The sequence below is a fragment of the Callospermophilus lateralis genome, chromosome 2 (assembly GCF_048772815.1).
Source record: "Callospermophilus lateralis isolate mCalLat2 chromosome 2, mCalLat2.hap1, whole genome shotgun sequence".
NCBI classification, from domain to species: Eukaryota; Metazoa; Chordata; class Mammalia; order Rodentia; family Sciuridae; genus Callospermophilus; species Callospermophilus lateralis.
Window position 1 is genome coordinate 197,163,512 of NC_135306.1, and position 14,783 is coordinate 197,178,294.

A 14,783-nucleotide genomic window follows, 5' to 3' on the forward strand; every position below is an offset into this window, starting at 1 on the left:
TCTGTCTGTTCCTTAAGCTACACCGTGACAGAAAAGAAAAAATTCCGTGGAAAATTCAAACATCCTTTTCATATAGATATAAAATGAGAAGATTGCCTAGTTTGCAAGGAGAACTTTTCTGATAGGAGTTAGAAAAGGACAATGGTACAAGCACACAATCCTAGGCCATCAAACTGGAGGAACATGAAACCCATTGAGACACAGATTCTACTTCACACAAGCACGTGGGAGCCCAGCATAGAGTAAACAGCAATAAGCCACAGTTGAAAATACAGGATGCACATTTAAATTCAAGTTTCAGATTCATAATAAGTATTTTATTTCAATATCTCCATGCAATATTTTAGTTATATTTCTACTAAAAATCATGTTGTTTGTCTGACAGGATAGATTTTTAAAAAAAGATGAAAGGTATATTGTCCATGAACATAGCTCAGAAAATTTTTCTCACTCTAATTCTATTACTGTCAAGAGCTTGAACCAGAACTATGACTAAAATGATAAATGGCTGAGAAAAACTGTTGGCTGCTGAGAAGGTACAAAATCATATTTGTTTACTGTCTCATCCAAGTAGAGATGCCTGTTTAATATAGTTGAAAAGTACATTAATCTATGTTTCTTAGAATCCGACATAAAAAGTCAGTATTATATGCAGTGGTCTTCATTTTTAAATGAATACATGGATGAATTATACTGATTGTGTGAAAAATATTGAAAGAATTATTGGGAAAGTACTAAATTCCCTCATGAGTGTTTGTCAGAAAAGTCCAAATCAAAGTGATGTGAAATGTAAGAATCATTCACTGTAAAATGTCACAAAGATTTTCCTCTTTTCTTTTCCCTCTTTGCCTGGTTCTCTCTAGAGTTTTTAGCAGCCATGACATAAAGACATGGCACTGAAGTGACTGAATTCTACCTTCTGGGATTTGGTGTCCAACATGATGAGTTTCAGAGTGTCCTATTCATCATTTCTCATGATCCATGTGACATCCGTGGTGGGGAATACTGGAATAATCCTGCTCATTAGGACAGATTCCAGACTCCAAATATCCGCATACTTTTTCTTGCAACCTTTGGCTTTGGTGATGTCGGTTGCACAACTGCTATCACTCCCAAGATGCTGAAAAACTTCATCGTAGAAAACAAGTCCTTATCATTAAGAGGATGGGTAATGCAATTAGTTCTTGCAAAGTGGGCAACCAGTGACAGTTACCAGCTATGGCAGTTGACCCTTATATAGCCATCTGTAAGCCACTTTGCTATCCCATAATTCTGTCTTGAACAGTCCTCAGCCAATTCACAGCTAGATTCTCATTGGTTCAACAAATGCCTCTGTCCACACAGGACTTACTGTTTCAATGTCCTTCTATAAGTCCAACAGCATCAGTGATTTTCTGTAAGTCCCCCAAATCTCACTCTTCATGCTGCAACATTGATATCAGTATCATGCTACTTGTTGTATTTGTGGGACTTAACTTGATGTTCACTGTGTTGATCGTCATCTTCTACATTTATATCATGACCACCATCCCAAAGATGTCTTCTACATCTTCTACCTCAGCCATAGCTTTGCCAAGCTTATTGGGAGAAGCAACTGCCTGTACCAACATCAAACAGTGTTATTACAAATCAACCCACAGAATGAAATTTTAAAGAATGTTTCTGTCACTTTAAATGTGAAGACTGGACACAAGTGAGAAGATTCATTCCCTCAAATCCTCAGTGTCTTGATGTTCTCAGTTTTGTAATATATAGTTTATGGAATAAATATGTGAATGGAGCTTGGTAGCTTGAGATGCAGGGAGAAAGACTTTCTCCTCGTGTGCTTCCCACCTGACAGCTGTCACCATTTTCCATGGCACCCTTGCTTACATGTACTTACAGCCTCATTCTGAGAATGCCCAGGAGAATATGAAAGTGGCCTCTGCTTTTTATGGCATCGTCATTCCCATGTTGAACCCCCTGATCTATAGCCTGAGAAACAGGAGGTGAAAGTGTTCAGCACATAAAAGCATCCAGTGGAGATGTTCTACCACAGTTTAACATTTCTAAGATAGGAAGACATGTTCACATCTTAAACCAATACGTTTTCATTTAATAAAGCAGTCTTCAAATGTGGGAATCAGAGTAGGAACTAAAAAATGCCTCCCAGGAAGTACTGAGACTGAACTAGTTTAAAGCCAGATCAAGCATAGAGGAGGACACCCTCTCCATAGGCATAGAGAGATGCCTAATTACACCGGAAATGCTGTAACATCTTTCTAATGGTTAATTTCCTTCTTTGTTGGCTCCACAATGACAGTGTGATTCATCCTGCCACCCAGAGAAATGAATGTCCACACCAATACAGACACATAAAGATAATGAAGACATCTTGCTCAATACTGGATTCCCAACATCCAGCATGTTCTTAACATATTATCATTGCTCAATAAATATTTGTTGAGTAAATATTTTTTGTTTTACTCATACATTTTTTTAGCTTTTTTTTTTTTTTTTTTTTTTTTTTTTTTTTTTTTTTTTTTTTTTGGCCAAACGAAAGCTCAGAAACCTAAACAGAGCACTCTCATAGGAGTTGGAAATAGCAGCCAGCAGCTGGGTCCAGCCTTTTCTGGGTTAAAGAGTAAAACCACAGCCATAGCTTTGGCAAGCTTATTAAGAGAGGCAACTACCTGTACCAACATCAAACACTGTTATCACAAATCAACCCACAGAATGAAATTTTAAAGGATGTTTCTGTCACTTTAAATGTGAATTCTGGAATAAGGAACAACAAGACACAAGTGATAAGATCCATTCCCCCAAACCCTCAGTGTCTTGATGTTCTCAGTTTTATAATACACAGTTTATGGGATAAATATGTGGATGGAGCTTTGTAGCTTGAGAAAGCCTTGGGAGAATCTCCAAGAGTTGTTTCTGTTTTGTTGTTACTGATGTTGTCTTCTTTTTGTTTTTGAGGTTTGGGTGTTTGTATGTGTTATGTGTTGACAGAAGACACATGGACAGAATTATTTACTGGCACAGGCAAACTAGGGCCATAGAAAAGAGCATGACCCAGAGATGTCATTAACCAAGAGGAGTCGTGCCCCATTCTGGCAACGATGAATGACTGAGTCAGTTTTTTCACCCCCTGCAATGAAAGAACTCAATCTGATCAATGGCAGAGGAGGAAAAGTTTATTTGAGGGCTTACAGTTTCAGAGGTCTTAGTCCATAGAAGGCCACATGAATTCCTCAGGGCTCTAGTAGACAGAACATCATGGTAGAAAAGGGTAGTGGAGGAAAGCAGCTCACATAATAATCAGAGAGCAGAGAAAGAGGTCTCCAATTGTCAGATAGAAATATGTACCCCAGGCCACGCCCCAATTCCCACCTCCTCCAGGTACAACCTACCTCTTTGTTTACCACTCAGTTAATCCCTATGGGGATTAATTCACTGATTGGGTTAAGACTCTCACCACCCAATCACTTCTCCTCTGAACCTTCTTGCATTGTCTCACTTGTGAGCTTTTGGGGGGCACCTCACATCCTAGACACTTAGTGCTATGGTTTGAAAATGGTTTGAGTATTTCCCCTTAGGGTGTGTTGTTGCAGGGATGGTCCCCATTTGGAAAAGATAAAAAGTGCTGGGACCTTTAAGAATAGGAGACTAGTGGAAGGTCATTGGAGTTACTGACCTCAAAATGAATTAATATCATTTTCATGGGACCCCAGTTAATTCTCACAAGAAGGTTATTAAAAGAGCAAGACAGGAGGCCTCTCCTTATACTCTCTGGCTTCCAATCTTGCCATGTGATCTCTCCCTTTCACACATCTCCCACCTTGATGCCATTTGCTGTGATATGATGCATCCAGGGAGGCCCACACCAGAGTTGGTGCCATATTATATGGACTTTCAACCTCCCAAACTGTGAATTAAGTAAACAAATTTTTATACACTATTCAGCCTAGATATTTTGTTAAAGAAATATAAAATGAACTGTTAAACTTGGCATAACTGTTGGTTATAAATAAATGGTTAGTTGTGTCTAAAATAAGGTCAGACTACTGCCAAGGATATTGATGTTAGGGAGCAGAAGATCATGGTTATGCACAACTGTAATGGAAGGATTTAAGGGGATAGTAAACACGAAATTATCTCAGAAGAATTCTATGTAGGAGATAAAGGAGTATAATAATGCCACTCTGTAAGAATTAGAATACACACAAATCGTGGTCTCCTTAATATCTCCAATTAATTAACCAGTCCAGGACCTGAGAAACCCAGATGATGGGCTACCACAGATGTAGACAAATGGTACCACCTATCTAAGCTGTTGTGTCAGGTGTGCTATTGTTACTAGAACAAACAACCTTTTATTTAACTTATTTGGGGATGCATTCTCTCTCAGAAAGCGAGGTAGCTTCTTTTGACATACATATCAGTATTTATTCCCAATCCTTCATATGAACTCTACTTAGTCATAGGATAATCTATGGAAACCCTCCCATTTGAAAACCTGCAGAACACCATTCTAATTCATGTAGGAGTTTGGACCCAAGGAAGAGGCAATGGCAAACCATGTGGTAATTTATACATCATCAATAAGAACAGGAAGTAATACAATATCCATGTACCGTGTACAATAAAGTCTGATGCAAACTTGTGTATATTAGAAACACCTTGAAACAATTCACATTCTTTGGCAGGATATGTTTTTGTTAGTCCTGATCCCCTAAGAAGCCAACACTACATGAGATTACATATGCAAAAACAAAATGTTTCAGAGAATTCTCATGTAAAAGGCGATAGGGCAATGAGAAAGGTTGAGAAAGAAACAAGTCTGACCCCAAATAAAGGAGGGAAGGAGAAAAGATTGAATGAGCATATGAGATGAGACTGTCATAAAATGTAAGGTTGCCAAGAAATCCTTGAGCCAAATGGGCTGACCAAGGAGTACTACAGAGACTAGTACTAAGGAGTCTAGTCCTTTGGGTCTGCCTCAGAACTCCTTTCCCACAGTCATGGGCGGGAACAGCCCACAGGAGGTGTGGCCTCAGCAAAGCTGCTACAGTGGATTTCAAAGTGAGCAACTGAGACCCTTCGTCATTTACACTCTTGTGTAAATGACACAACTGTCATACACACAAATGAATTAGAATCTAATTACTTGTGTAATATTACATAGCAGAGGAAACGAATTTGTGATACTACTATCACAACACAACAGGCAGGTTTTAGTGCTATTGAGTAAAAAATAAACATCTCAGAAGAAAATAAAATCTAATTTTTCATTAAGATCAGTAATAAGAACACTAGGAAATATGTTGTTTAGGCATGAAAATTTACTTAAAGCTAGAGATCAAAGAATTAAAGGCAAAGTCTTAGTAAAAAATAAATAAATAAATAAATAAATAAATAAATAAATAAATAAATAAAACAGCATGTCACTTGCATAAAAGCAAACATGTAGCTCAGAGGAAACGAGAATGCAGAGTCAAATCCACGCAGCTACAGGCATCCTATCCTCAACACAGCTGCCAAAAACATGTTAGAGAAAAGAGAGCCTCTTTGAAAAATGGTGGTGGGAAAACTGGAGACCAATGTGTAGAAGAATGAAACTAAATCCCTCTCTCTCTCACCCTGCACAAAAGTTAACTCAAAATGAATCAAAGACCTGAGTATAAAACCAGAAATGGTGCAACTGCTAGAAGAAAATAAAAGGTCAACAGCCCAACTATGGATACAGACAACAGCTTCCTGAATAGGACGCCTAAAGCTTAGGGGGAAGAAAAAGAATCGCTAAATAAGATGACATCACATTTAAAACTTCTGCACACAAATAAAACAATTATCAAGGTGAAAATGGAGCCTAAAAACCTCAACACACACACACACACACACACACACACACACGACCCATTCAACAAATAGACAAATAAACAAAGTGGACATTGCTAAAATAAAGCAGCACAAATGCCCAAGAAATACAGGGAAAAGAGGTTCATCATCTCTGGTGTTATGGTTTAGATGTGAGGTGTCCCCCAAAATTCTATGTGTGAGAAAATGCACAGTTTAGAGGTGAAATTATTTTGTAATGAGACCCTTATCCCAATCAGTGAATTAATCCCTGATGCCTGAGGGGGATTAACTGAGTGCTGGTTATAGACTAGTAGGGTGTATCTGGGGGAAATAAAGCCCTGGGGGTGTGCCTTTGGTGTTTATATTTTGTGCTTGTTGAGTGGAGCTCTCTTTCTGCTTCTTGATGTGATGTCTTGAGCCACTTTCCTCCACCACCCTCTTCTGCCATGATGTCCAGCATCACCTTGAACCCCAAGGAATGGAGCCCGCCTTCTATGGAATGAGATGGCTTAAACCATGAGCCCCCAATAAACTTTTTCTCCTCTAATTGTTCTTGTCAGGTCTTTAAGTCACGGCATCAGAAAAGCTGACTAAAACAGAAATTGGTACCAAGAAGTAGGGTCATTGCTGTGACTAACCAGACAACAGTGGCCTAGAAACTTTTGGAACTTTTTGGAATTTGGGGGAGAAATTTTGTAAAGTTTAGGGATAACAGCTGGAAAAGCTTTAGATCATTTTAAGTAGAGCTTAATGAGAGATTCTAGTGGGAGTTCTGAAGACTAGAATGCTAATAGGACTGTGGACAGTAAAGACAGGACTCCTGAGGTTTCAGAGAAGGCAGACTCTATTAGAAACTGGAATAGTGGTCATGGTGCTACATTCTGACTGAGAAGTTGTCTGCATTTTACCCGCGTCCTAAGACTTCCTAGGAAGCGAATTTTACAAGTGATGGACTTCTTAATCTGACAGAAGAAATTTCTAGGCAGCTTAGCATTCAGATGGTGGCATTATTGGCAGCTTTTAGACAAATTCATTATGATAATCAGAACAGAAAACAGATCAGAAAGATTTGAAAAACTTGGACATGAAAGGTGGGAATAAAACTGGGGCTGTTAAGGTGAGATTGCAATAAATCACTGAATTGATCTTAAGGCAGGAAACAGAAACTTTATTCACCAGATGGGGGTCCAGATCCACCAGCTGACATGCCATGGGTAGGCTGCAAGTCTACACCTTCTGGGGTTTGAGTACACCTTTTATAGTCTAAAACCATATTAAAGCATAAGTGGCTGTTGCTATGATTCAAAACCATAAACAAACGTCATGAGATCTGAATCATAGGCAGAAAAGAGAGTGGGCCAAAGCATCCCTAGTTGTGTACGAGTTAAGGAATGGTTACTAGCATCTAGACAATCAATCTCTGATGGGGTACATTGTCCAAGAAAAATGGGAACCAAAGAGAGAACACTTTTACATTATATAAGAATTGCCATTTTGTGTTGCTAAACATGCTGTACTAAGCAACTGTTGATGGGTGCAGAGGTGGGGCTTTCCCTGGGAGAGGCATTTCTTACATGACTTGGAGTCTCAGGGCAAAATGCAGTCTGTTTGGTCATTGCTCATATAGCCAAGCCCAAAGCAGGGCTAAGGAAGTTGTAGTTACTAAAGACAATGTAGCCAATAATGAAATGCTAAAGACTATGCCCAGAAAAACTATACCTAGGAAAGATGGTTTGAGGGCATCTCAGAATTGGCAAGATCACACCCATTTCAGGCCCAAGGGAATAAAAATTCTAATCAGGAGAGACCAGTGGGGTGCCCTGCTTGCACAGGACCCTGCTTGCATTGGAAGTGGTTTCACCATCCTCAGCCACCCAGGCACTTAAAACCTGTGGTCCCTGAAGGCTTAGCTACTGCTCAGTACAGAAGCAGACCTTGTTGGCAACCACATGGTGATGGTTCTACACAAAAGCAGGATGCTGGAGTTAGGGGGTGACAGAGGCTTCCAGCAAGATTACAAAGAATGGCCTGGGAGGACAGGCAAAGTGCAGTAGGCTTGGAGTCATTGCAGGCAGCCCCTGAGAGGGAACCATGTGGAGATGTGAACAGGAAGCTGAAGCTGAAGTGGAGATCCCCCAAGATTGAAAAATGCCAGTAATGTGGGACATGTGCCAAGGAAACTTACAGGAAACAGAGACAAACCCACAGAGAGGCCATATGGGCTATAAATCAGCACAGTCAAAGGGCAGAGCTACACAAGCCCTGTGGAGAGAATGTCACAATGCCATGTGCTCCCAGTGCTGGACACTGAGTACAGAATGTGTTTGCCCAACTGGATTTCAGTCTTTGCACTTTTTTTATTTTATTTAGAGGCAAGGTCTCACCGAGTTGCTTAGTGTCTCGATAAGACGCTGAGGCTGGCATTGGATTTATCATTCTCCTGTCTCAAGCTCCGGGGCCTCTGGGATTATAGGCATGCACCACCATGCCCAGCTCCATAAATTTTCTATCTCCCTATGGCCTATAGAGCCTGTTATAAAAACCCTATTTATGGATGAGAAACTGATTTTCTTGATTCCAACCCAGGTCTTTTGGCCCTGCAACCATTCATTCAAGAGAGCATACAAGCTAAGGGTAGAGGCAAAATGTTTTAATCATCTTTTTTGCTAATGTGACCAAAAGGCCTGACAAGAACAACTTCAGAGTAGGAAAAGTTTATTCAGGGCTCATGATTTAAGAGTCCATAGATGACTAGTTCTATTTCTTGGTGCTCAAAGCGAAGCTGAACATCATGGTGTACGAGTATGGTGAAGGAAAGCAGCTCATATGATGGTCAGCCAGCAGAGAAAGAGAATCCACTTTCCAGATGCAAAATATATACCCCAAGGCCATACCCCAATGACCCACCTCCTACAGCCACACCCTACCCTTCAGTTACCACCCAGTTAATCCTGTCAAGAGATTAATTCACTGATTGAGTTAAGGCTCTCATAACCCAATCATTTCTCTTCTAAGCCTTCTTACATTGTCTCACACATGACCTTTGGGGACTCCTAACATCCAAACCATAACACAGAATAACATGGAATGACAATCTCTTTTACTTTGGTTATAATACACATTATAGAAATGACCCCTGCTGGGAAGATTGGCTCTGTCTGACCATGATACACTAATAAATGCTGCATCTTGTGAGCTCACTTCTGTCCCTAGTCTTTGAGATCTTTGCAAGACAAGTCCCATCCCCAAGGGCCTTGGAAATAAAATGCCCATGTGGAGCAGTCGGAAAACACTACTATAGAAAGCAATCAGTCTTCACCAGTTTGCAGCAAGTTGCGAGATGAATCTAAAAAAAACAAAGCATTCATAATGAATCATGCATTTTTCCAATATATGGAGAAAACAGAAGAGCAAAAAATACAAAATAGTGTACATAAAATTTGCTTCTATGTCTGGATAGCATACCCTATGTCCAACAAGACACTAATCCCATGAAGATCAATTCCAGAACCCTCATTGGTGACTACACTTTCAAAGGTCCAAATATTTAACTTTTTAACTGTATAGTAGTCATTATATTTCCAAATCATTATCGAAGACAATAGATTCATATGTGTATACCTGTCTGTAAGTCTATATTATGTGTGTGTATATATATATATATACACACACACACACATTTATGTGTGTATATATATTTATGTGTATATATATATATATATATATATATATATGTATACATATTTATGATCCAAATTTACTCATTTGCTGAATAGTGTATCCAGATTTATAATGTAAACTGAGCTTTATAGCAACCTCAAAAGTCAGAGATATTAAAATCTTACCAAGAAAATATAGACTCAGAAATATGAGTGGCTCATAGAACATAAACAGCATAAATTCTATGGCTCTGATATTCTCCATGGTCAATAACATAAATAATGGTTAAGGACACAGACATTGGGCTCACAACTTCAAAGAACTATGGTACATTTTAAATAAAAATGAGTTAGCTGTGAACATAAACAGTAAGAAAATGCCTTAGAAGTTAAAAAAATAAGAAAATATAAGCTGAAAGCAGAATAAGCTGGAACAGAGTGTTATAGTTTAGATATAAGGTATCCCCCAAAGCTCACGTATTAGACAATGCAACAAAGTTTAGAGGTGGAATGATCGAGTTTGAAAGCCTTAACCCAATCAGTGTGTTAATCCAGTTGAATGGATTAACTGAGTAATAACTACAACAGGTAGGATGTCGCTAGAGGAGGCAGTCATAGGGAGCAGGCCTTTAGGGTAGGTATTTTGTCCCTGGTAAGGGTGGCTCTCGAGATCTCGCTACTTCCTGGTGGCCATATCCTGAGTTGCTTTCTTCTGCCACACTCTTCCTCCATGATGTCCTGACTTACCTTGGGCCCAGAGCAATGGATCTACCCATCCAAAACTTTGAGCCCCATATAAACTTTTCCTCTTGTAAAATTGCTGCTGTCAGGTGTTGCCACAATGGCAAAAACTGACTAAAACACAGAATGGTGATCACACAATTTACTGCATGACTTTTTTTTCTAGTAGGGAAATAATTTAACAAAATGGGATTTATGGGTAATATAAATGGGAATTATTCATTAAAATGTTAAACAAAATGAGATATCTAAAGTCCTAGGGCAACGGCTAAACAGGAGGCACTTGCCAGAAACATTCAAGAAAAAGAAAAGAAAAGCTAAGAACCCCCTACATTTTACATTAACAAATGGTTCGATTGTACTCTCAGCTTTAAGGGATGAAAACAGGATAAATTAAAATGACTAACAATAGTTTCATATTAGTGAAAAGGGTAAAAATAAGTGAACTCAGACATACTTTATGTCACCATTCTCAAACATACACTATCCTATTTTAAGAAATAAATTAACAAAATGCAAATTTAAAATAATTATATATCACTATATATCTATGAGAATGGCATTTTTTTAAATAGTAACAATGATAAATGCAACAATGAAAATGCAGGAAAATGGAATTATTCATGCATTGATATAAAACGATATAGCCACTCAGGAAAACAGTTTGGCAGTGTCTTTATACAACTAAACATGCAAATGCCACATGGCCCAGCACATCTGGCCATTTATTCCAGAAAAACGAAGACTTATGTTCATACAAAAGCCTGTACATAAATGTTCACAACTACTTCATTTGCAGTAGATATCAACTCAATTCAACTCAGATGTCTTCAATGGTGACACAATCTATGGTCCACACACAACATAAAATACTTCTCAAGAGGAAAAGCAAATGAAGTACTGATACGCAGAACAATTTGGATTAATCTCCTGAGAATTAATCTGGATTTAAAAAGTCAACACTAAAAGGTCATGGAAGGTGTGCATTCATTTATAAAATATATCTTTAGGAAAAATATTTCAGAAATGGAGGTGAAATTAGTGATTGCCTGGGTAAGGAGTGGAGTGATAAAGTCATGTGGAGAGGGGAAAGACAGGATGAAGCTCATAAAAGAAACACAAGGATCAGCTCATTGTCTTGATGGTGAAGATGAATACAGGAACCTACAAGGTGACAGAATGTTCCAGAACTTAATCAAACACACATGCACACATAAGTAAAGTTCAAAGGGGAAATCTGAATAAGATCCAGTATCTCCAGTGGGCTGAGTATACTGTAGCTCAATTGATAGAGTGCTTGCCTTGCACACACAAGTCCTTGGGTTCAATCCCCAGCACCACAAAAAAAAAAAAAAAAAAAAAAAAAAAAAAAAAAAACCAGTATCCTCATCATTGTATTGCACTATAGACTCACAACATGTCCTGTTAGGGAGTGTATCAGTTTCCTAGTGCTGCTGTAACAAATGACAACATACAGAAAGACTGAAAACAACATAATTTTAATACCTTACAGTCCTGGAAGTCAGAAGACCAAAATGAGTCTCAAGATAGGTATCTGCAAGCCCATGTTTTATACAGCTCTATTCACAATCTGGAATCAACATAGATGCCCTTCAACAGATGGATGGATGAAGGAGTGTTATTCAGCCAAAAAGAAGAATGAAACACTGATGTTTGTGTCAAAATGGACATAACTGTAAGTCAGCAAAATAAGCCACAGAAATAAAGTATATGTGTTCTCTACTGTGTGAAAGCTAAACAAAATGTCTACCTGAATGTAGAATAGTAATTACTAAAGATTGGGAAAAGTGGCAGGGAGATAGAAAAAGAGTGACTGGATTTAATCAGTTCATGCTCTGTGTGTGTACAGAAATGTCACACTGAATGCCAGTGATAAGCATAATTAATTCATGTTAATAAAAATGAAAAAGAAAATCAAGGTGTCAACTGGACGGTGTTCCTTTCTGGATGCTCTAAAGAAGAATCCATTGCTTGGCCTTTTTAAGTTTGCCAAAGTCACGTGCATTTCTTAGCTTGAAGCCATCATAACATCTTAAAATCTCTCTCTGACTCCTAATCCTCTGACTCCCTTTTCTATTTAAAGGAACACCATGATTACTTTGGGCTCATCTGGATAATCCAGGACAATATCCTATCTCAAGTTCATCTGATTAGCAACCTTAATTCTGCCTCCTTAGCATCTCTTGATCATGTAAACTAACATACACACAGTTCCACACAGATGTCTTTAGGGAACCATTACTCTGCCTATCATAGGAGAGAAAGGAAAATCATTCAAGAGACCTCTCTGAATTATTTCTTATGCATCTACAATCATAAGATTATACAATTCATATAATCCATACAATCTGCAATTCATACTTCATATGAATCTATAATCATCTTTATAAAAATTCAATTGAAATACTTTTAGTGAAAGTGGTTGCTAATTTTCACTGGGGTTAACTTGATCACCACTGTATAGATCACCATTTTCTTATATACACCTATCTTTCACTACCCTGAGATTGTTTTCTGCTATAAGGAAAGAAAAAAAAATCTTCCATACAACTGTCTCCCATTTGACCACTGTCAGTCATTTTCAGTAGGGCCCTCTCTTATGTGAACTTCCAGCCTGAATCAGACCCATTTCAAGAGCAAGAAAAAACAAGTGCCTATATTTTGCAGCATTAAGAGTATCCCATTAAACCTCCTTATTTACCACCTATGAATGAAATAAGGAAGGATAAGAAACTCGAAAATCAGTAGCGAAAAACTACTTGTAAATTGAGAATCAATTACTAATACCAAGCATCAGAAATATCCTGCAGTGAATGTTCTACCATATTTGCTGATATCTCGTGTCCAAATTATTCAAGGTCTGGAGAGACAGATTTGCGACATCACACTGCAATGGGGAGCATGCAGAGAAAGAAATGATCTGTGGCCACTTTTATAACATTCCACAATAGGTCCCCACTAGAGTGAATTAGTTTTTAGCTGGCAACCTGCTCAAGATATGATTCATCCTATTGTAAATGTATATATGAGAAACACAAATTTAATCCCTATTAAGGCAGAATAATTTGTATTTTCTCATTACTGTATCTCCAGCATCTGTAATTGTCAGAAATATATTAGGTACTCATTAAATAGTCGTTAAATGAAGTAAAAAAAAAAAATGTATACCAAAAACTTGACTGTGTTCATTAAAATGAGAAAGAAGACAAGTCACACTACAGTAGAGATAACTATACTTGTAGCAGCCCAAAATTTATAAATACGTGTTGAATCCAGGAGTTGTATCTAAAACACTGTGATAGACAAAGAACTCAAAAACCTTAACACCAAAAAGCAAATAACCCAATCAATAAACGGGCTATGGATCTGAATGGACACTTCACAGGAGAACAAATACGATAAATGAACATGTCTAAACAAACCCCACTATTATGCTTAACTATAATGCTATAATGCACTAATAAAAACATTTAAAAGTATTTGTAAATAAATATTTAAACACGAAAAATTTCCTTAATTGGAAGAAAATATTGCATCATACACAAAACGGTTTGGGACAAGAATGGCCTGGAGAAGAGATGATCCACAAAATTGAAAGTCTTCCATGATGCCATGTTGTGTTCACTGGCAGGGCCTAGAGTTAATTGTTTATCCACTAATACTATTTTGTACTGAAGGTGAAGCAACTATATAAGTATTTATTTCCAAGTTAAGCTTCCATTGCTGCTCTGGTGACACATGTGTTAGTTTGTAGTCCTGACATATGGCTTTGAGAGAGAAGATTTGTGTGATGGTGAGTAATAAGAATTAAGTTTACTTACAGACATATTGGGCCTTTGCCCTCTGCTACTAGACGGTGATCTCTAAGTCCCTGAAAAGTCCTCCCTAATAAATAGTCTTGTCCAGAAAGCTCTGGCCTCTGGACAGTCTAGCAATGTAATTTACGGGGGCTTTGGGACATTTCATGTCATTTCCAAACTCCAGAGAACTGAAGACAAAAGGTATTATGTGGAATCACCAGAAGATATGGGAAATAAACATCAGCTGCATAGGCAGTGTATGATCACACCCTGATAAAACATTCAGGATGACAAAGGTTTAGGCAAATTTCCTGAGTGAACACCTGCATTCATGCTGCCATTGATGTTGGAGGATAACCAGTCCTGAACATAATGGGAGCTTCACTTTTAGACCCCTCCCAGAGCTCTCTCTGTGTCTCTTTGTTTGCCCATTAATTTGAGGCCTTCAACTGTAATAAACCTACAATTGTATGAGTATAGCTTTCCAGAAAACTAATTCAGGTCCTATAACAAATTTCCATAGACCAGGTGACTTATAAACAAAACAAATTTATTCCTTCAAGTTGTAGAGACTAAAATTTTATTTCTCACACTCCTAATTTTATTTATCACACTCATTTTACTTCCAATCCCCCAAATCTACATTCTTCTTTCATGTAAAATATAGTCATTCCATCACAACAACCCAAAATTCTTTTTTTTTTTTTTTTTTTTTTTTTTT

The 14,783-nt window shown here is 38.0% G+C and overlaps 1 pseudogene; it reads left to right on the forward strand.

The window, feature by feature from the left end:
- The first annotated feature begins 877 nt into the window (after positions 1-877).
- On the forward strand, positions 878-1,992 carry LOC143390508 (olfactory receptor 5AK3-like; annotated as a pseudogene).
- The last annotated feature ends 12,791 nt before the right edge of the window (positions 1,993-14,783 follow it).